Consider the following 22327-nt stretch of genomic DNA (forward strand, 5'->3'; position numbering starts at 1 on the left):
GGACCAGACAGGACAGAACTCAAACACCACTGCTGGTTTTCTCTTGCTGTTAGTTTCAATTACCACAGCTTCATGGCTTCAAACAGCACACATTTATTATCTCCCAGTTCCTACAGATCAGAAGTCCAGATATGGCTTGAGCTGGGTCCTCTGCAAGCTATAACAGTGCAGAAAACAAATAGATCTTGGAGAACGATTGTGGATTATCCTAAGATAAACAGACAGTAACTCAAATCTCACTTGCTGTTTTGGCATGTGGTTTCATTGTTGAGCAATTTAACACATCCCTTGGTACTTGCAGAATATTAATCTGGCAAGTGCTTTTTTCTTGATATCTGATAGTAATGATCCCCGGAAGCAATTTTCTTTTAGCTGCCAGGCCACTAATATACCTTCACTATCCTACCTCAGGAGTGTATAAACTCTCCAGCCTTATATTTAGTTCACATAAATTGGCCCAGTAATACTTTAGTCCGCAGGGAACTTGATTGCCTTTCCCTTCCATAAGACTTCACACGGATCCATCACATCGATGACATTATGGTGGTCGGACCTGGTGCGCAGGAAGCAGCAACTACTCTAGATATGTTCGCAAGACATTTGCACGTCAGAAAGAGGACAATAAATCTTACAAAATTCCAAAGACCTTCTACTTCAGTCAAAGTTGTAGGGCTCTGGTTGGGGTGGACTCAAGATACTCTTTCTTCCAAGGTGAAGGATAAGTTGCTGTACCTGGTCTGTCCTGCATTCAAGAAAGGGGCATGATACTTCATGGGCCTCTTTAGATTTTGGATGGAATATATTCCTTGTTCAGGTGTGATCATTCCTTATTTGGGTGCAATGCTCCAGCCCATTTACTGAGAGAACCAGCTGGAAAATTGCCTGTATTGAGTCAGGTCTGGAAAAAGAGAATCTTCTGCAACAGTCCAGACTGACATGCGTGAAGCCATTGGTGATTCAGAGAGATATGATGCCCCTGAGACTCAGAGGCCTGGGTGGAGGGACTTCTCAGGAACAAGAGCAATAACAATGTGTCACCTCATTATCATTTTGGGGGAAAGAAGGATAACAAGTGTGAATAAGGTGCTAAAAAAAAAAAAAACCTGTGTTCTTGGCTGCCATTTTTTTTTTCATTTTAAAATTATGACCTTGCTATTAGGGTAAAAAAAAGAGATCATCCCAAAAGCAAAAGCTGATAGTGGTTTTTTTCCTTCTGACTCAACAGCCTCAGAAAGGAGGGAATGTCAGCCCTGTTCTTAGTCCCCACCCCAGACCTTTCAATGAGCTCTGGGAAGAGTCATCATTTTCCATAGAGGAGGAGGAATGACCTGTCTAGGTCTGGAAAGATCCCCTAGACTTGAATTAAAAAAAAAAAAAAAGATGACAGATAATTTAAACAATAAAACCATTAAAGGTCAAATAACCCAAACTGTCTACAGACAGCAGCCAGAGCCTGTGACCCTCAGTGATAGGGGAAGGAGGCAGGAGTTACAAGTGCTGGGTCAGTGCAAGCTCAGAGGACTGGTGGGGAAGATCCTTCCTCCCTGGGCTCAGACTGTCTCAACACCAAGAACTTTATTAGGAAAAGCTTCCCTCCGTATGACTTGACACTTCCTTATCAAATGATTCTTCAGGTAAAGATCCTCTAATTTAGAGATGGTTGATCATACTGGTCAACTGATGTTTTTGGAAATTGAAGAATATTTTCTGAATTGTTCTTCTTCTGTTTTGGAGAACTGCAGTCTTCTTCAAGATGCACATGTGTGTGGTGCTATGTTGGCAAAATATAAAATGACTTATGACTGCTCTCCAAAAATTCGTAATCTAATTGACTGAAGAAAATAGATATGTATTTTTTAAAGAAAAAAGTGTGGTTTTGTGGGTTTTTTGCTTTTTTTATTTTAGAGAGAGAGTGTGTGTGCAAGCAGGGGAGAAGGGCTGAGAGAGAGAGAGAGAGAGAGAGAGAGAGAGAGAGAGAGACTCAAGCAGTCTCCACACTCAGCACTGGAGCCCAACAGGGGGCTCAATCCCACAACCCTGCAATCACAACCTGAACCAAAATCAAGAGTCAGCCACTGAACCAACTGAACCGCTCAGGCATCCAAGAAAAAAATGTTTAAAAATGTTTTTGTTTAATCTAAAGTTGCTTTTTATTTAAAGTGAGAAGTACATTTTATCTGCAGAGAAACTTCTTCCACCTAAATTTGACCCGATTTGGCCTCATTGTTCGTGGAGGGCATAGGGATGGGGAACCTCCTCATTTGCTCTTTGGAATAAACCCAACCATAGTTTCATTTTTTAAAAAATTGTTTTCCTGTGCACTTTCATTCTTTTCTATTTTTCTTCTCTTGCTACTACTTTGGATTAGCCAGTGTAACTAGCAATGAATTAATTCATCTTGGCCACGAAGGGAAGGAGGGAATTAAGGGAATTCCCACCAAGGGGATTAAGGACTTACTGTGATGTTTCCTTATTGCAGTGTATACAGTTTGTGTGAATGCGGTTTTGTGTATGGTACTCTAAAATAAGTAAGCAAGCATCACTTATTTGTAAAATTAAATAAATAAAAAAATACCCACATAAGTTCAGCACAACCTACATCTTAAAGTCAGTTAACAAGAGGGGCGCCTGGGTGGCTCAGTCGGTTGGGCGGCCGACTTCGGCTCAGGTCATGATCTCGCGGTCCGTGAGTTCAAGCCCCGCGTTGGGCTCTGTGCTGACAGCTCAGAGCCTGGAGCCTGTTTCAGATTCTGTGTGTCCCTCTCTCTGACCCTCCCCCATTCAGGCTCTGTCTGTCTCTGTCTCAGGGATAAATAAACGTTAAAATTTTTTTTTTTTAAAAAGTCAGTTAACAAGGAAGTTTAAAAAGAATTTTCTACCTCATTGTGATTTACACTTCCTTGGTTTTCAAGGGTTTCTGAAAATGTAGGAAAATATAGGTGCCATTCTTACTGTACTTGTGATTTCATCATTAAGTAATATGATAAGGAAAAGGAATTGAGGCCATTAGCATAAGAAAAGGTGCAATGCACATTTAGGTAAAGAGAATGTGGATTGCTAATTATTATTCATATGATTCTAAGACTTATATTTAAACATTACTTGACTTACATTGTGTGATATTATCAGGAAAATCTTTGCAATAAGTATTGAACGTATATTTTTTATTACTTTGATTTTTAACCTTTGGGAAAGACTTTTCAGTATGAAGAAATTGTGAATGCATGCCAAAGCAATAAAAAATGAGGATTCAAAAGACTGCCTTAAAAAACTCGTATCTAAATACCCACACTACATATAATACGGCTTCTTTGTTTTTAAATGACTTAGTTTTAAATCCTTACCCAAGGTAAAGCAACGGCAATGGAGGTTTGAGCTCAACCAGAAAAATACAGCTATTCTTTGTCTGACCCCTGCTGTTGGCAGGAAGTAGGTGTGGAGTCTGAAATAGCACAAGAAAAACTTGGCAGTTTGTTTTACTACGTGATGTTTTGTTTCTTCAAAACAAGAAAAAAATGTGTTCCTGCATAAAATAATTCATCCTCACTAAACCATACACTTAGTAAAGAAACAGAAACCTGGAAAGAACCCTAGATATTTTCAAAGGCAGCCTCTGCATCTAATAGAACAAAAATTTGAGAAAGACTGTTTTCAGGACTATGGAACACCATTTGGGTTGGTTTGTGGGGTCCCAGTTACTTTTCCCTCACTCCACTGGTCTTGAATCTGGTCTAGCAGTGCAGGAAAATAATCTTGGGGTTTTCAAACCTTCCCCCACGACCCTACCACCCCAAACAGCATCACCACCATCACCAAGATAAACAATAACACCTACCACAACCACCCCCCCACCTTCCCAAGAAACGGGTGCTCTCTCTCTTCCCGGAGGCTATGAAGACAAATAGATGTGACTCAAGCAAGTGAAAGGCAGATGGACACAGAATTCTAGCTTTCATTGCCCAAGCCTAGTTCATACTTTTCTGCTTTCCTTACAGCAAATTGAAGTAATTGCTTAATAATTGCTCCCCACCAACCACGATTTACACGGCTTTCCTTTTTGACATAGAGTTCCTTATGATTCAACCAGTTAATTTTCTTCAGCATTTTCTCTGCCTGTGGATAATCCCTTCATGTAGCTGGAAGTCCTCGGAAGGCTTGCAAGGAATGTCAAACCACGTGACCTTATCAACCAGTCCGTTATATTTTTCCTTCTAGCTTCAACAACAGAAAAGGAAAACAGATTGTGTTGCTTTTGTTGGCTTGTTTGTTTGGTTGTGACTTTGTTATTTTCTTCTGTATGACCTATAGCATATGCCCCTTCATACTTCGTACCACCCTCCATTCAATCCCCAAATCTGCACTCTGAACACACCCTTTATTCAAATAATCATCCCCTCTTTACTGAGTACAGAACTCGGCCAGTTCATAGATGTTTTCCCAAAGGTATTTATCTAGTTTTACATCTTCAAATAACTCAACTTTGTTTCCAAATTAATAAGAGCATTTGTCCTAATTAATTTCTCTAATTCTAAACCAGGAAATTATCCCTCAGGTGTTTTAAGATGCTTTAGACAAGACATGACCTTTCGGGTTGGTTGTGTAGCAGATGTCAATGTATCTAGTGTCCCAATTACACTCATTTCTTTCCTTGGGAATACTGCTAAATGGCTCAAAGAAGGTCATGCTTGAAGATTGGGTAATTATTCATGTCTACTCTCAGGTGCCTCTGTCTCCTAGACTGAATATTTGGAATATAAAAACTCTTTTTAGAGATAATGAAAACTACTTTTAATAAAACTCTTCAAATATTTTGCAGGACATATGTACATTTAAGTTATTTTCTATGTTTCAAGGTCTGCTGGAATCAAAAGCAGTGAATACATGCTAAGAGTAATCAGCTGTGAGTGGACCTACTTATGTATGTAATCATGAAGCACGGTGGATCCTGACATCACTGTCCCTGTCTCCACAAACTGTCATCCCTCCTGTCCAGCCAACTGGGTTTCCTAATCCCAGCTTGCTTTCCAAGCCCTTGGTCCACACCCCCCCCCCATCAATGTTGTGAGCTCCTCCAATAGTATACTGATAAATCTCTTTTTTTGCTAAGAGATTTCTGTTGATTGCATCCAAAAACCCTACCTGATATAGACATTATTTCTAAAGGGTGAGTTGTAGACAATGGGCTCTCAAGGAAATAGATCCTTCTTTGTTTGCATGGAAAAAAAGCCCAGATCTAGGAAACAAGCCTCTCTTCAGCAACCACAGCAAAGAATTGTAATCATTGTTCAATCTCTAGATGTTAATTATTTCATAAACAAAGCGTTCCTTGATAAAGAGAAGACTGGATACTCTTCAAGAAGAACTCTGCATTAAATCCATTAAGTGTTATATATTTTGAATAGATGTCCTTAAAAATTGTCAGAATTCCCACATTGACTCCTTGATCAGTATTATCATGGTAGAAAGGGCCAAATGGAAGTCTCCAGAACTCCTTGTTCCTAACAGTTATATACTCCCATGATAATCATAAGGATAAGAACAACATTAACAACATAAAAATTTACAGGTGGTGATTTTTCTCATATCTTCTGTTTAATTCTCTAGTATAATAACACCAAAGATGGATGACATCGAATTATCGTAAATTTAATCAAGTGATGACAGAAATGAAAGCTGATATTTCAGATTTTATCTCACTGAAGCAAATCTACACAGACCCTGGCACTTGGTATACAGCATTTTATCTGGCAAACGTTCTCTTTTCTTTTTCACTAAATATAGAAGTTTCGAAAGTTTTCTTTCACCCGACAAGGGCAACAGTAAACCATTATAGACAGCTTCTAAGATACAATTAATTCCACAGGATCTTTGGATCTTTGCACTGTTACATAGAACATAACACTGGCCTCCTATGTTGGTAACATTAAGCTGATGGGACTTGGGATATGTATAGTAGCAGGAATCCTAGATGCCTTACAGATGCTGGGAGTATAGAATAAATCCACATGATACAAGAAGTAGCCATCTCATTTATATTTTAATCTAGGGCAGTAGTTGTCAACTGGGGGTGATTCTCCCCCACTTCCGGGGGACATTTGTCACACGGAGAGAAACAGTGCTACTATCATCTCATGTATAGAGGCCAGAAATGCTGCTAAGCATCTTATAATGCACCAGACAGCCCCCCCAACAAGAATTATCTGACCCCAAATGCCAGTGGTGCCAGGATTAAAAAACCCTGATGTAGCATGCAGACCACCCTCTCCCCTCAAAGTAAAAGAAAGTGCACATGAGGTTTCTTTTTAGGATAAAAAAATATTTTAAAATTTTTTCACATTTATTTATTTTTGAGAGAAAGAGCCAGAGCGTGAGCAGGGGAGGGGCAAAGACAGAGGGAGACACAGAATCTGACACAGACTTCAGGCTCTGAGCTGTTAGCACAGAGCCTGATGCGGGGTTCCAACTCAGGAGCGGTGAGATCATGACCTGAGCTGAAGTCAGACATTTAACTGACTGAGCTACCCATACACCCCTAGGATAAAAAATATTTTAAAATGAGATCATGGTATGGGACACACTGAGTGGCTCAGTGGATGAAATGCCTGACTTCAGCTCAGGTCATGATCTCATGGTTCATGGGTTCAAAACCTGCTTTGGGCTCTATGCTGACAGCTCAGAGTCTGGAGCCTGCTTCGGATTCTGTGTCTCCCTCTCTCTCTGACCTTCTCCTGCTGGTGCTCTGTCTCTCTCTCAAAAATAAGTAAACATTTTAAAAAAATTTTTTTAATTAAAAAAATGAGATCATGGTGATGATTGTAAAATTCCAAGTTTACTAAAATCCATTGAATTGATAACTCAAAATGAGTGAATATTATGGCATATAAATTATACTTCAAAAAGTTATTTACTTAGGAGCACCTGGGTGGCTCAGTAGGTTAGGCGTCTGACTTCGGCTCAGGTCATGATGTCACTCTTCGTGGGTTCGAGCCCCGCATTGGGCTCTGTGCTAACAGCTCAGAGCCTGGAGCCTGCTTCAGATTCTGTGTCTCTCTCTCTGTCTGCTCCTCCCTCGCTCGTGCTCTGTCTCTCTCTGTCATTCAGAAATAAACGTTAAAAAAAAAAAAAATTAAGTTATTTACTTAAAAGAAAACAGGAAATGAAATGTTATACTTCAGGCTCCTTCACATTAAGGAAACTATGATCTTTTGGGATTTTAAAGATAGCAAAACTGTGGGGAATAAGCTTAGGAAATCCCTGAGCCCGCACCAAGGGGCATAAAGAATTAGAAAACCACAGAATGAACACACCCAAATTTGGGTAAACAAGATTAAGGCTAAAGGCCCCCAGGATAGGACAAAGGTATTGGAATAGGAAATCTCAGGATGAAAACATCCAAGATTAGGTAAATAAGAGTAGGTATTCAGGGCAGAAATGCCCCCCAACTTAGTAGAATAGCAGAATGCTGCTTTCACATGAAGGAAGGACCAAATTAGATAAACAGATAAACAGGGCTAGAGACCACAGGAGGGTGAAGTTAGCCAGAGCAGAGCTAATTAGCAAAAGAAAGGTGCCTTGTTGACCCTGAGGTAGCATGCCCTGTCTTTCTCATCCCCTAAGTCAGTTTAGGTAAACAGAGGTGGTGCCTCATGTCTGCTGTAAACAACCTTCCACCCCACAGCCCAGTGCCAAGACTGTTTTGTATTGACCCAAACCCCTAACACCGCGTATCTCCCAAAGCCCTTTCCCTCACGCCCATGAGTTAATGTTCATGGTTTCGTTGTCTCTTTGCGCACACCCATCATGCTTGTGAGCCTTCTGATCCTAATAAAAACAGAGCAAGGACCCTTACTTGGGGCTCTTGTCTCCTCCCAGACATTAGCCTCTCCCTCATTTTAATCCTGCGTCCTGTGTCCTGCTCTCTTGCTGGACAGGAGAGAACTCCAGACCCAGAGTCTATGACCCAAAACATATGCTGGCCTCAAAAATTTGAGTGGGCCCAGAGCAAAAGAAGAAATGTATCTGGTCCAAATTGCAGTGAAAGTGGACACTCCATTTTCATCCTAATTCTCCATCCTAACTCAGCAGATACAAAATCACCTAAATTCTCCATAGAAATCACAAAGTTATACAGAGCCTATGACAGGCACCAATAATATTTGTCCTCTAAGACTGTGTTTCAAGCACCGCCAGGTTTCAGCAAATAATTAGTCTTTTGAGAGTAGTTCATGGCTTGACGATTTGCTTCGGTGGATATCAAATGACCATCCACTGGATCGTAAATAATTTATAGCCAAGATGTTCGCCATGAACTGCACATTAATGGATCCATCTTGCCCTAAAGTTGAACACGCTCAGCAGCACTCCATCAGGTAATAGGGTGGCACGTAGAACCGTGTCTAGGCAGACACAGAAGCCAGCAATCAATTGTAACAGAGACAGCTGACCTGCACGACAGTGCTTTGCCCCTTTTCATGGCCTGAATTTGCCAATTGGAAGTAGCAGTCTACCCCCCCAACAAGGGCAAGGCATAACTGATGGCACCAAGGTATAACTCACAAGTGGAATATGAATGAAAATGATGCGTGTGACTCTTCTGAGCCAAAGAATTTTAAAAAGCAGATGTGCCTTCTTTCAATTTCCCTAAGACTGGCTGGAAACAGAGGGTTACGTAGCATTGTGGGGTAGTGGACCGTATGATTGGAAGGAGGCTGGAACTCTGAATTGCCAAATGTAGGAAAGCCACTCACCAGCCAAGAACAGACACTAGATTGTTATGTGACTGATAAATACACTTTGTGGTGTTAAACCCCTGAAATTTGAGTTTGGATTTTCAGCAGAAACAGATCAGTTGTCTGTATACATTTAGCATGTTCTTAAATACCCATTCTAACCAGACTTCCTTCTCTGCCACCCACTTCTGATATCCTCCTCAGGAATTCTCCACTGTGGAATTTAATGGCATAGAGATAGTATTTATTGTATTGTGTTTTAGCAGCCTGAGCAAAGACAATTCCTCTCCTGTTTCGCCAACCTTTCAATATATGATGTATTGCAAGTAGTTAATGTCACAGTTTTTTGTTTTTTTTAATCTTGCCGTAATCACTGGTAATCGTCATGGCATCTCTCAGACCTGCCTGCAGGATCGGACTAGACTTTGGGTCAGCTCCCTTTAGTTGTATGAGAAGCAGTCTCACTCTGTTTCGTGGAAGTAGTTTTATTTTAAAGCATAAATACATAAAGGTGGTGTGTATGGATGCTGGGGGGCGGGGGGGCAAAGGTGAAGTCTAAAGTTGGCATTGGTCAGTTTTGGGCTCTCTCGCACCCAAGCACCCAGTTCTGCCAGCATCCCTAACTCCTCTGGGGAACTTTTCACTATAGAGGCTGGGAAAGAAGTAGCCACTTAACCATTGTAGAAACCCAAGCTGCTGGTTCCTCACCTGTCTGGCCTTGTGGCAAATTGTATTCTGTGGGTGAAACTGAAGTGACTGAAGCAAGGGGGTGTAGCTGGGAGTCTGATTCATTAAGTTGGCACCTGCTGTATGAATGAGACTATACAGCATACTGTTAGGTCTTCCTATTCTTTGTCCAACATTTCTCATTCAAACTGAGTTTCTGGTATCTACTAATAAATTCCTTTTTATTTATTTATTTTTTTTTATTTTTTGGCTTAAGATATCTAGAACTTGTGTTACTGTTTTCAACAAAGAATCCTAACACACAATGATTGTTTCTTCACTGACAATGTAGACTAAAGATTGATCACATTTAAAATAAAGTGGTCTAGGGGCGCCTGGGTGGCACGGTCGGTTAAGCGTCCGGCTTCAGCCAGGTCACGATCTCGCGGTCCGTGAGTTCGAGCCCCGCGTCAGGCTCTGGGCTGATGGCTCGGAGCCTGGAGCCTGTTTCCGATTCTGTGTCTCCCTCTCTCTCTGCCCCTCCCCCGTTCATGCTTTGTCTCTCTCTGTTCCAAAAATAAATAAAAAACGTTGAAAAAAAAAAATTAAAATAAAGTGGTCTAAAATGTTTGTTTTTTGTTTTGTTTTTGTTTTTTTAGATTTACACACAGTTTTAGCACTTTCTTAGTCTTCATTCTTTCTTGCATCTCAGAGTTTCATCTAGGACCATTTTCATGTAGTACAGGTCTGCTGGCACAATCTATTTTCTGCATACTTTTAAGATTGTTTCACCTTAGGGGTGCCTGGGTGGCTCAGTCTGTTGAGTGTCTGACTTTGGCTCAGGTCATTATCTCCCAGTTTGTGAGTTTGAGCCTCACATAGGTCTTGCTGCTGTCAGTGTGGAGCCCACTTCGGATCCTCTGTCCCTCTCTCTCCGCCCCTCCCCAGCTCGTGCTCTCTCTCAAAGCTGAAACATTTAAAAAAAAAAAAAAAAAAAAAGGCTGTTTCACCTTATTTTCTTATCATTTTATTATGGTGTGGCTTCACGTTTGTTTGTTTGTTTTATTCTACTTAGGGTTTGGGGGTTTGTTGTTTGTTAATTCATGGATTGATTTTAAAAATTGCTGCCTATTATCTTTTCTCTCCTCTCTTTCTGGGACCCATGTTTAAACTTTCTCTCTCTATTCTATACATCTCTTACCTTCTTTTCTGTATTTCAATGTTTTTAAAATTTCTATATACTTCATTCTGGATAATTTCTTGTAATCTACCTTCCAGTTCATTCATTCTGTTTTCTGCTCTGCCTACTCTGCTGTTAACCTGTCCACTGAGTTCTTGATTCCATTTTCAAATGTACTGTCACTGTTTATACCTTTCTATCATTTGTAGATATTTTCAAGCATTACTTTTATATATCTAAGCATAGAAGGCATTATTGTTTTATAATATGTATCTAATAATTCCTATATTTGAAATTTGGAGGGATTATTACTTCATTTATGCAGATTATTACTCATAGCGTCTGATTCTTTGTACAGCTGGATACCTCTAACTATGTCATAGCATAGCATTTTTAAATTTTATTTTTAGAAATAATTTGAGTCCTAGGATAAGATATCTTCCTCCCAGACGTTTTGTTGGGTTTTTTGTCTGTTTGTTTTGTTTTTTGTTTTGTTTTTTTGTTTCTTTGTTTATTTTCCTTGCCAGCAACCAAGAGGCTTACACTTTAGGAGTAGCATAAGTTGAAAGACCGAGATTCTCATAATGAAGACTAGAACCATAAGTCAGGGTGAGGGATGTTTTATTTCTGGCTCACTGTTACCCTGTTACCCTGTTACCCAGCCCTTCAAAAACCTGGTTTAATGTGTATGTGCCTAGAGTGGGGAGGAAGGAAAGTAGGTTATCTGATTCCCCACCAGAAGTGCCCTGTAATTGACTTCTATTTCACCATCATGAGAAAATTTCATCTCTGTTCGCAAAAAAAAGTAACTTTGAGTAGTGAGCTTATCTCTGGATTCTTCTTTTCTCTAGTAATTTCTCCCAATCTGATTAGTTCTTACAATGGTGTAAATAGATGTTTTTCATATTTCTTCTACTTTTGGGGGGATTATTGTAGGTGGGTTAGTCCCAAGTACCAACAAACCTTTCTCTCACTTTTTGACTCTATTGTTGCATACTGTATACAGCTGATCATTCCATAATCTCATCTTTATTTTCTTTTTGCGTTTCATTTCAAAGTTCTTTGTGGAGAAAATAAAACTTTATGTTTGTTTAATTGTGTTTTAAAAATCAGGTCAAATAAAGTAGATAATGGACTAGATTAAACATTTCATGGGGCGCCTGGGTGGCGCAGTCGGTTAAGCGTCCGACTTCAGCCAGGTCACGATCTCGCGGTCCGTGAGTTCGAGCCCCGCGTCAGGCTCTGGGCTGATGGCTCAGAGCCTGGAGCCTGTTTCCGATTCTGTGTCTCCCTCTCTCTCTGCCCCTCCCCCGTTCATGCTCTGTCTCTCTCTGTCCCAAAAATGAATAAACGTTGAAAAAAAAAAATTCACTATCAATATATAATAGTATGAATTTGGGTAAATATTCAAGCCAATTGCATCTATGCCTAAAAACATTCTAGCATCAAGTGTCTGCTTTACATATGTATATGTGGTCAATGGGGGAAAATGAAAATATATACACTATGACATTAATGCTAGTTATCTCTGTATTGTGGATTGAGTGAAATTAATTTTTTCTCACACTTTTCTATGCAATAAAACTAATCAGGGAAAAAGCAAATACTGTTTTTGGTATGAAATGTCATTGTTGCAACTAGTGAAACATGCCCAAGGATATGAAGAAAATTATCATCTCCTGCCTATATAGCCGACAGGGAAATGGAAAGATAGATGGACAGACGGACAGAGACAGAAAGGTAGGAAATGGCAACTTCAAATGTGTACTCCCATAAGGAATTTGGAGGAAAGATGACTTTCCCATCTAATCTGAGGCTCTAGGCAATCCATGATACATTGCTTTTGGTTGAAAGACTTTTCCTTCAATGCATAGTGTGGAATTACCTGCTTTGTAATTATGGCAGAAAAAGAAATGTATCCTTAGCCTTCCTTGAGTAATCACTCATTATTCTCAACTTGGATTTAAAAGAGTTTTATTGCTAGTAATGAAATCATGAGTGTGTCTGTAATATAAACACTATGGAGGGATTTCATATATTCATTCTGTGATTTTCTTGTGCAGATTGATTTCAAGTTTACATATTTTTTTACTGAAGTAGAGTTGACACACAATGTTAACAATAATTTCAGGTGTAGCAGAAACAGACCCATAATTACAGAGAACAAACTGGTGGTTACCAGAGGAGAGGATGGGCAAAATGGAAGAAGGGGACTGGGAGATACAGGCTTCCAGTTATGGAATGAATATCTCACAGGAATAGAAGGTACATCATAGGGAATAGAGTCAGTGGTGTTGTAATAGTGTTGTATGGTGACAGGTAGTAGCTACACTTGTGGTGAGCATAAGTTCAAAAAGAATTCCAAAGTCTCTTGCAAAATATCTTAGGATGTGTGTGTGTGTGTGTGTGTGTGTGTGTGTGTGTGTGTGTGTTAATTTAAATTCAAGCTGGTTAACATATAGGGTAATCTTGTCTTCAGGAGTAGAACCCAATGGTTTATCCCTTATATATAACACCCAGTGCTTATCCCAGAAAGTGCCCTCCTTAATGCTCATCACCCATTTAACCCATCCCCCACCCACCTCCCCTCCAGCAACCGAATCTTTTTGTTTAAAGACATGACTTCTGGGAAAATGGAAAGGACTTTGCTAGCCAACCAGGAAAGATGAGGCAATGAATACAAAGTTGGAGGAGCTTTGAACTACACAATGTTCTTTGCACCGGGAGTGCCAATTGGTGCACAGTGGGTAATGGGATTCTGGTGTGAAGCAGAGTGAAAGGGATGTGTGTCTGCAGTAACTTATCTTAAAGAGGTCAGGAGAGAACTAGGGATATTCCTCAATTTCTTCACTCTTCCCAAAGTAAAAAACGTACTTTGTAAAATCTGTATTTCTAATCAACTTTATTGAGATATAACTTACATTCAATAAAATACACTCATTATAAGCATACAAAGAGTTTAGAAAATGAATTTATGTTTACACGCACAAACAAGACTTGAACATTTCTAGCACCCCAAAGTTCCTTGTGGCCCTTGCAATCCATACCCTCCTACCCCACTGATCTGTTTTCTGTTATTATGGATTCGATTGCAAATTAAATTTAAATACTGAATGATAAATAAGTAAGTTGTACAAAGTCAGTTCTGCTGAAGGCTGGTGGAAATGTCTTGCCACTCATTTAGGAAACCAATTCTGATGTTCTGAAATCACCCTAGGGGCACCTGGGTGGCTCAGTCAGTTAAGCGTCTGACTCTTGGTTTCAGCTCAGGTCAAGATCTTACAATTTGTGAGTTCGAGCCTCACGTTGGGCTCTATGCTGCCAGCGCGAAGCCTGATTGGAATTCTCTCTCTCCCTCTCTCCTTCTGCCCCTTCCACACTCGCTATCTCTCTCAAAATACAATAAAATCGCCCTCATAAACATGCCTTTTTGAATACACTCTGTATCAGTGCTACTATTCTAGGGTTACTACTCCATTTCAAGGTGCATATAGGATTTATAATCAGAGGCTTCAAAACTTTTATAGCAGTTTGAGATCACCATGTCATCTAACGGCATAATCATTTTTCCTAGATGTTTAATTTTACTGGATTTTATATGAGTATTGGTCGACAATAGGGTGGGAACTTGGAAATAAAAGCTGGTACTTCCCCAGACAAGCAGAGAAGGGCTGCACACGTGCACCCTGAATCCGCCCCCACCTTCAAGAGTTTAGTTGTCCTCCTTCTGTTCTTTGCCTCATGGCTTTTAGGCTTTAAAAAGATACGCACTGAATCTAGCGCAGGAAATGTATGAGTATTTGTCAAGATGTTTTTAAATACATATATAGAGAAAGACATCCTAAGGAACTCATCTAGACTTAAACCAAAACAAGCGTCCAAGTAGGAAAAAACGTCCCTCATAAAAAAAGATTAAAAAGCCGAGGAAATTGCTGCTGCCCATTAGTTGATTTAAGCTAATGGTGTAAAGTAGCCATTAGTTCAACTAATGGTAATGGACCTTCTGATGAGTGATTTAGTGAAAGTGTCCCAGATGCTTCCATTCTGCAAAAGGCTCAGAAGAGGTTCAGAAAAAAGTGTTTATTTTCTGAATTGATGGTGAACAGATCTTTGAAGCAAAAGCAAAAATAAAGATACTCTTTAACGACGATAAATAATAAATTATTCTTAAAATCTCTAATATGCTGTGTCTTATAAAATGATTTACTAACAATAATATTGGCAAGTGTGTATAGCGTGTATTATATGCCAGGCACAGCATAAAATATTGGACATATAGTATTTCATCTAACCTTCGTATCAATTCTATGAGGTAACCACCATTATCACCTTTGTACATGAGAAGAAACTGAAAATAAAGAGATGCAGTGACTTGGCCAGCATCACACAAGTAATTAGTGGCCAAGCTGAGTGTTAAGCCAGGTGAAGTGGCATTTCTGTGTTTGCTGTCTTTGCTGTTAAGAAGCTTAACCTTCACCACAGAAGCCATTAAATGAGGGAGCTGGGGTGGGGGGGAAGGTAAATCAATGCTCTATCTGAGGCATTTTCATACAAGCTTGTTATATAATTTAATAAGTTAAGGCATTAAGCATTAACATCTTTTCCTTTCCTAGGATATTTTCCCAGTGGCTTTTGCCAGTCATGCTGGGATTATATAATGCCTTAACAATCAACTGAAAATTTGAAGAAAAAAACAGACCCCCAACCAATTGGCTTTTTAATTGGGTTAAACAACTATTAAATACTTAAATAATCATCTGCTTTGAGTGCTATTATGGTCTACTTTGAGAATGGCACAAAGTCCAATCCCAAAAAAAAAAAAAAAAAGTTTCATACAAGACTTCTGGTAGAGCATGGTGCCAGTTCAATGATTGAAATGTTTCTCTTATTTTACATCTGTCTGAATCCAAGCAACACGTGCCCTCTATGCATGCGTTAGAAGGACATCTGGTTTATGTCTCACCACATTAATATAAAATGACTCTGAGTTTTGGTCATATTACAGAAATTCTGTGACTTGAATTTTGAGTCTCGAAGATTTTGAGGGAGTGGAGAACATTGGAAGGATTCCGTTTTTTCATGATATTTCCACTAAAATGGGACCAATTGCTTCTGCAAATGACCTAAGTGAGACGTTTAGCTTCTTGACATCGTATATATATGCGTATTCATTTTCTATCCATCAAAGACTAGACTCAAAAGTATCATTCAGATATACCACCCACCAAGAAAGTAAATCTCCACAGAGTTTTCCATAAAGACAAATGCCTCCCATGCAAATTCCCATCTGGATTTCCCTTAAAGTTAAAGCAATCAGTTGATAAAAGAAAAATATGAAACTATGTCACCCTTCTGAGGTTAATGCACAGGCTAATGTGTAAGTCCTTTTATTTTTTTTTTTTAATTTTTTTTTTTTCAACGTTTATTTATTTTTGGGACAGAGAGAGACAGAGCATGAACGGGGGAGGGGCAGAGAGAGAGGGAGACACAGAATCAGAAACAGGCTCCAGGCTCTGAGCCATCAGCCCAGAGCCCGACGCGGGGCTCAAACTCACGGACTGCGAGATTGTGACCTGGCTGAAGTCGGAGGCTTAACCGACTGCGCCACCCAGGCGCCCCATGTAAGTCCTTTTATATCTATCACAAATATAGTAGAGATGCAGATTTTAAATTAGAAAGTAAACGTGCAGGCTAAAAAAAGATAAACTGAAAAGTGCATTTAGTTCATTTAAAGAGCATCATTAACATGTACCATATACTGTAATAAAAGTATATCATTGTTTTCCACAAAAAGATTTTCTGTTTGAAAAATGGCAGAGCATAAAATGCAAATTTCAAAACATTTATGCCTGAAAGCATGATACATGTCCCTGGCGAAGGCGACAGAAGAATTTCTGTACGTCAAATTAGTGACAGATTAGTTCCATAAACATTTTAATCCTCTGACAAGATTGCTCCTAGTTACATACACCAAAAGAAGTGAAAGCAGGCATTCAAACAGAAATTTGTGCAGTGTTCATAACAGCAGTACTTACAATAGCCAAAAGGTAGAAGCAATCCAAATGCCCAATAGATGATGAATGGATAAACAAAAGTGGTAGATCCCCGTAATGGAATATTATTCGGTTATAAGAAGGAATGAAATACTGATACATATTACAACCTGAATGCACCTTGAAAAAGATCATGTGCAATGGAAGCAACCAGTCACAAAAGGTCACCTATTGAATAACTGCATTTCTCTGAAGTGTCCAGAATAGAAAAACTCTATAGGGATAAAAGTTCCATGGTTACCAGAGCCTGGGAGAAAGAGTATATGGAGAGTGATGATTAATGGATATGAGGTTTCTATTGGGGCTGATGAAAATGTTCTGATATTAGGTAGTGGTGATCACTGCACAAATCTTTAATATATCATATATTACATATACTAAATATGAATAAAGTAATACACAAATTTTATACTTTAAGTAGGTGAATTTGATGGTGTGTGAAATTTATGTAAATAAAGCTATTATTTAAAATGTGGCACACAGGGGCGCCTGGGTGGCTCAGTCAGTTAAGCACCTGACTTCGGCTCAGGTCATGATCTCACTGTTCGTGAGTTCGAGCTGTCAGCGCAGACCTTGCTTTGGATCCTCTGTCTCCCCCTCTTTCTGCCCCTCCCCTGCTCATGTGCGCTCTCTCTCTCTCTCTCTCTCTCTCTCTCTCTCAGATAAACATTTTTTAAAAAAACAACAAAAAATAAAGTGTAGCATACATAAATATTTCCACCTGATTCTTTATAATCCTTATATTCTTGAATAACCTATATCCCTCTTTACCGCCATATGTTTGCATCCCTCCCGCAAAGGAGCAGATAAGTTTAAACTACAGTATCTTCAAAGAAAGCATTGTAACATCCTAACATGAAAGCATCAACCATATAACCATCCCGATGCATCAGGTGTATAGTAGTATGCCAGTTAAGGGCTATCCATTGTTCTGAATAGATGGTCTACAGCTCCAAGTCACCCAAGAAAGAGGTCCTCAAAGGAGAGTTCAAAAACCATCGACTGAAGAGACAGATGTAAAATGCAGGAGTCCTGACTGCCTAATGTGTTTTATACCTCCAGGGATATTGAAAGAGAGGTTTTACTTTTACCCTCAGCAATTTAAAAGACCTTGTTAAGGTACAGTCTCCATAGAAACCTCAACTTCACACTCTGCTCTCAGCCTCTGTGCCTTGGAAGAATATCCTCTTAGACACATGCTAATGTCGTCCATGGGATGAATGGCTTTTCCTATGTTGTGAAAAAAATTCTTGAATCACAGCAAACTCTTTATTCCTGTTCTCAAGACACAAGTTTTAAAAGAAAACTTTTAATTTGAGCAGTAAAGAATCTGTATATTTTCTGAGCGGGAACGATTTGTTTTGTTTTGTTTTCTAATTAAAACTATGAACATCTAAGCATCAGCACAGTGTGGTTGGTACTTAGATGTCAGAGTATCGGAGTTATAATCCTCATTATCGTTAGAAAAAAACTCAGCAGAGGCTCTCAAACCTCCTCAGCCTCAGTTTTCTGTCTTGTGAAACTGAGGAGTTGAACTTGAAGTTTTCTTAGATTCTTCATCCATTAAATATTTTATGTCCCTGCAAATTAAAAAAAAAAAAAAACAATGAAAAACAAAAAACTCAAATTCTGGACCATTCTGGCACTAGAATGTAATATCCCAGTGTTAAATGGACCAGAGCACTGGAACAAGGCCTTGCCTACATAAGACTTCTATCCGTGTCATCAGGACTGCAAAGGTCTGGTTGTATGGAATATGTCAGGCTTCCCCCGAAGTTTCTCTTCCATCCATAAGGGTCAAGACAGACGACACACACCTCCTCTTCCAGCAGAGATTACAAGTGGAAAAGGGCTCTTCTCCTGTAGACCTCATAGCCCTTATCAGGGATAAAGAGAGAGAGCTCCTGAAATGCACTGTTCTATCACTAACACACACTCTGCCTTGATTCTGGATAACCAAACTCATTATGCCTTTTTTTCCCTCCTTGCTAGTCAACACTAAAAGCCCTAGACTGTCATTCCTCATCCATCTTCCAGTCCCCAGCCCTGTGAGACCACATGGTCCCTTTTCTTTTTCCTTTTCCCGACCTCTCTCCACCTCTAACTCCAGAAGCCCTTCCACTGTGCCCTTCAAAGCTCATCATCCATTATTAGCAAAGTCCTGCATGTTGTCAGCCTCGTTCCTAAATGTTCCTTTCACCTTCTTTGTAGAACAAAAGCCCAAATCTCATGAAGATACTGCTTCCCCGTAACACTTTCAAGAAACACTTTCTCCTACCGTCCTTGTACTGTTCAACTTGGAGATGGGGTAGATACCTTTCTTCTTCCTCCTTTCCACTTTTAGACCATTCTCCATCTCTTTTCTCCGAAACCTGCCAGCTTTGAAGATCATGTCATAAGAGGATAACACTTGTAACTCTTCATTTTTGCTGTCACTGCTGGACCCTTCTTTACCCTACACATCTCAGTGTCTCTAGTTCCTACATCACTATCATCCTCCCTTAGGATTGAGATTCTCTCCTGACTTAATTCTCGGAAATTTCCATTTATAACCCCCTGGTCTCTCAGCCTTTTGATCTTCCGTCCACAGCAACCACACCCAACCCACTGGGTCGCATCCAGTCCCTCCCAGGGTGATATCCTAGGTCTGTCTTTACCAGTAACTACAGAACGGGACAGCGGGTTCTGCTCAGCCCTCAGTCTGCAGCCCCCATTAAATGAGGATTGAGCAACTCTGGTCATCAGTAAAAACCTTACAGCAACACCAGGGAATAAATGCCCAGGAACTTGCAGACACTAATCTGGCCAAACGACTTCTACTTGAAAAGTAAAAGATGGAGGGCCTTTTTGTTCCACATGAAGGAGCCCACGTGAAAATGAATATCAATGCCTATTTGTATTATTTACACCACTGTTCTCTTAAGATAATAAAATACATGACTACCCACATTTTCCACAGGGTCACTTAAAGAAATCAGCAACCAAAAATAAGTAAGTAAATAAACAAATAAGGCAGAAGGAATACGAGATCCCAATGTAAACAAATAAAAATAAATAAAGGTTGCAGCTTCCCTAGTAAAGTCAACTCCAGAACATTGTGCTTTAGATTTACTTTTGTAAACAGTCTATATGGCATTGACTTAGTGTGCTACCCTAAGGTAAAGTTATGATTTTTTTTTAGCTTAGTTTAATTTCAATTCTGAATGCAAGTCATTATCAAAATGCAAGGGATTTCGTTTACCCAGGCAAAAGAGCACTATTCACTAATTACAGACTTAATGTTAAATTAGATCCTCTTTCTCTGCAGCAGCAAAGTAATCAGATGAGAATCCCTTGCCTCTATTAAACATTTACATTAGAACTGCCTCGTTACTCCAGGATTTGTTTGGGTAGCACTATCAGAGGTTCTGAAAGGCTGTGGAAAACGCACTTGGTATTTCGTAGGAGATAGGTACCCACTTAGGGCAATCCTGACGTTACAGCAGGGTACGTGAGTGCACGGGTAGATCAAGAAACGTACCAGGTGCTTCTCAATGTAATTCAGCACAGTGGATCATCTGAGCACCCGTAATGAAGGTGTTTATTCTCCATCTGCCTCAGGAAAATATTGCAAAAGGCATTCAGTAATCTTTGATACATCCACAATTAACTGTTATGGAAACAGAAGGTTATTTAAATTATTATAATCTAAGTTTTAATCTCGTTTTAAAAAGCAAGAAATCCATTTAGGTTTCCATCGTGCCCGCTGACAGTACATTTTCTAAGACTTCTTTATACAACACAAGGCATGAGATTTGAGAGACTATGAGGTTTTTTGCTTGCTTTAAACCCTGGTGGTTCACAGTTGAGTGGATGGCACCCTGCCAGCCATTTCTGCTTAACAAAGGAGTGAACATAGCCCGGCTCTGTTTTCTGTATTCCATCCCATGCGGGCATACTTGAAGGGGTAATTGTGGGCCAGACAAGCGACAGATGGCATGTTTGCACCAATGAGATGTGCTCGTGCAGGAGGTTCCTTCCTCACAGTCAGACCCAGGAAATGGGTCACGGCTCCATCTACATATGAGATTGCTCCAGGAGTACAGACAGACATAGGGCACAGTTGCTCAGATGGACTGGCTTGGCATTAACTCTGAGTTTGGCAAAGGTCAGGGATGACCCACATTTGACTTACCATAGTTCTGAGTAATCACTGGACATTTCCTTTCTCTAGGAGATGTCCCAGAACCTTATTAAAACTATTTCCCACTGGAACCAAGAACGCCCAGCACTGACTTTTCCGTTGTTTGAAGTCAGATTACTCCTGAAAAAAGAAAAATTAAGTTGATTTCTGGAAGGATGAAATCCTCCCTTACAAGTAGTTTTGGGGGAAATCTGAGAATGGAATCCTGCTTTGCTTCCAACTCCCCCGACTGTTTTGTTGGCTTTCTACTACAATCCCTCCCATCCTCTGACCTGCTGTATCTCTTCCCTTCCTACCCGACCTGCATACTGTTCTCCTGATTTTATAGGTAAGAAAGAAAAAATTCCTTAAAGACAGCAACTGGTATTAGTTACCATCATATCCCCAGTATCTAGCACAATGCCAATAATATAATAGATGCCTAATAAATGCCTATTGAATAAATTTTGAAAGGCTTATAGGATGATGAGAAAATAAGAATTAGGACTGTCTGTGTGGCATAATGTATATCCCCAAAAGAGAGAAGGCATGTTTAGACAAAAACTCCATGTGTTAGATTGTTCTAATTATGGTCCCCAGTGAATCATACTTCTTCCATGACCACACTCCTTTGCGACATCGTTGTAGCTGCTCTTCCTGTCAAAAGGTAGAGTGTATTTCTCCATCACCCCTTCCTTGAATCTGGCTTTGTAAGTTTTTGACCAATAGAGCATAAGGTAAGATACATTCTGTCAATTACGAAGTGGAGTCCTTAAAACATTTGGCAAATTCTGATCCTGCTTTCTTGGAAGACTGAAGCCAATATATTGGGAAGAATCTGGGTGTAGCCTATTAGGGCACGAGCGGCCATATGGAAGAGAACCAAGCCGCCCTAGTCAACAGCCATCGCCACTGCCAGACATGTGAGTGAGGCCCCAGTCAAGCCACTCACAATCAGAAAAGGAACCACCTATGTTGCACAGCAGCAAAATCATGAGAAATAATCAGTGGTGCTTTCCTGGGAGTCAGTTGTCCAGCAACAGATCGCTGAAAGGCTCCATGCTGGCCAGGCTGTAAGTACCTCTCCTCCCACCACCAGTGCTTGAACCCTGTGCTGCTCTCTCACAAGACTACAGCTACTCTCTAGGGGCGCCTGGGTGGCTCAGTCGGTTAAGCGTCCGACCTCGGCTCAGGTCATGATCTCACGGTTCGTGAGTTGGAGCCCTGCATTTTTCTCTGTGCGGACGGCTTGGAGCCTGGAGCCTGCTTCAGGCTGTGTCTCCCTCTGTCTCTGTTCCTCCTCCGCTTGCTCTCTCTCTTTCTCTCTCTCTCAAAAATAAATAAAGATTAAAGACTATAGCTACTCTCTCAGGCTCAGGGTATTTCTCAGGCTTCCCCAGCCAGCCACTGCTCAGAAGCCACTTGCTTTAATCCATTTTCCTAAGCGTCTATATCTTTGCCTCATACCTGGATCTCCCCTTTTTTCTAGCTCCCTCTGACAAATAGGTTGGTTGGGTGGTCTATTTGATTTTCATTT

At 40.1% G+C, this 22327-nt stretch overlaps 2 long non-coding RNA genes across 5 annotated transcripts in view; one reads left to right on the forward strand and one right to left on the reverse strand.

Moving 5' to 3' along the window:
* LOC112859350 (uncharacterized) overlaps positions 1-22327 on the forward strand; it is a 232304-nt gene that overhangs the window by 171182 nt on the left and 38795 nt on the right. The gene's annotated exons all lie outside the window — the stretch shown is intronic.
* The window catches only part of LOC147572096 (uncharacterized), a 56491-nt gene continuing 52047 nt past the window's right edge, over positions 17884-22327 (reverse strand). The window contains exons 6-8 of the long non-coding RNA XR_015246922.1: positions 20803-20931; positions 20149-20277; positions 17884-18208 (exon numbers count right to left, since the gene is read on the reverse strand). This is a non-coding gene — a long non-coding RNA (uncharacterized LOC147572096). The remainder of the gene's footprint in view (positions 18209-20148; positions 20278-20802; positions 20932-22327) is intronic.

The sequence above is a fragment of the Puma concolor genome, chromosome F2 (genome assembly GCF_028749965.1).
Source record: "Puma concolor isolate L17-30 chromosome F2, mPumCon1.1.hap2, whole genome shotgun sequence".
NCBI classification, from domain to species: domain Eukaryota; kingdom Metazoa; phylum Chordata; class Mammalia; order Carnivora; family Felidae; genus Puma; species Puma concolor.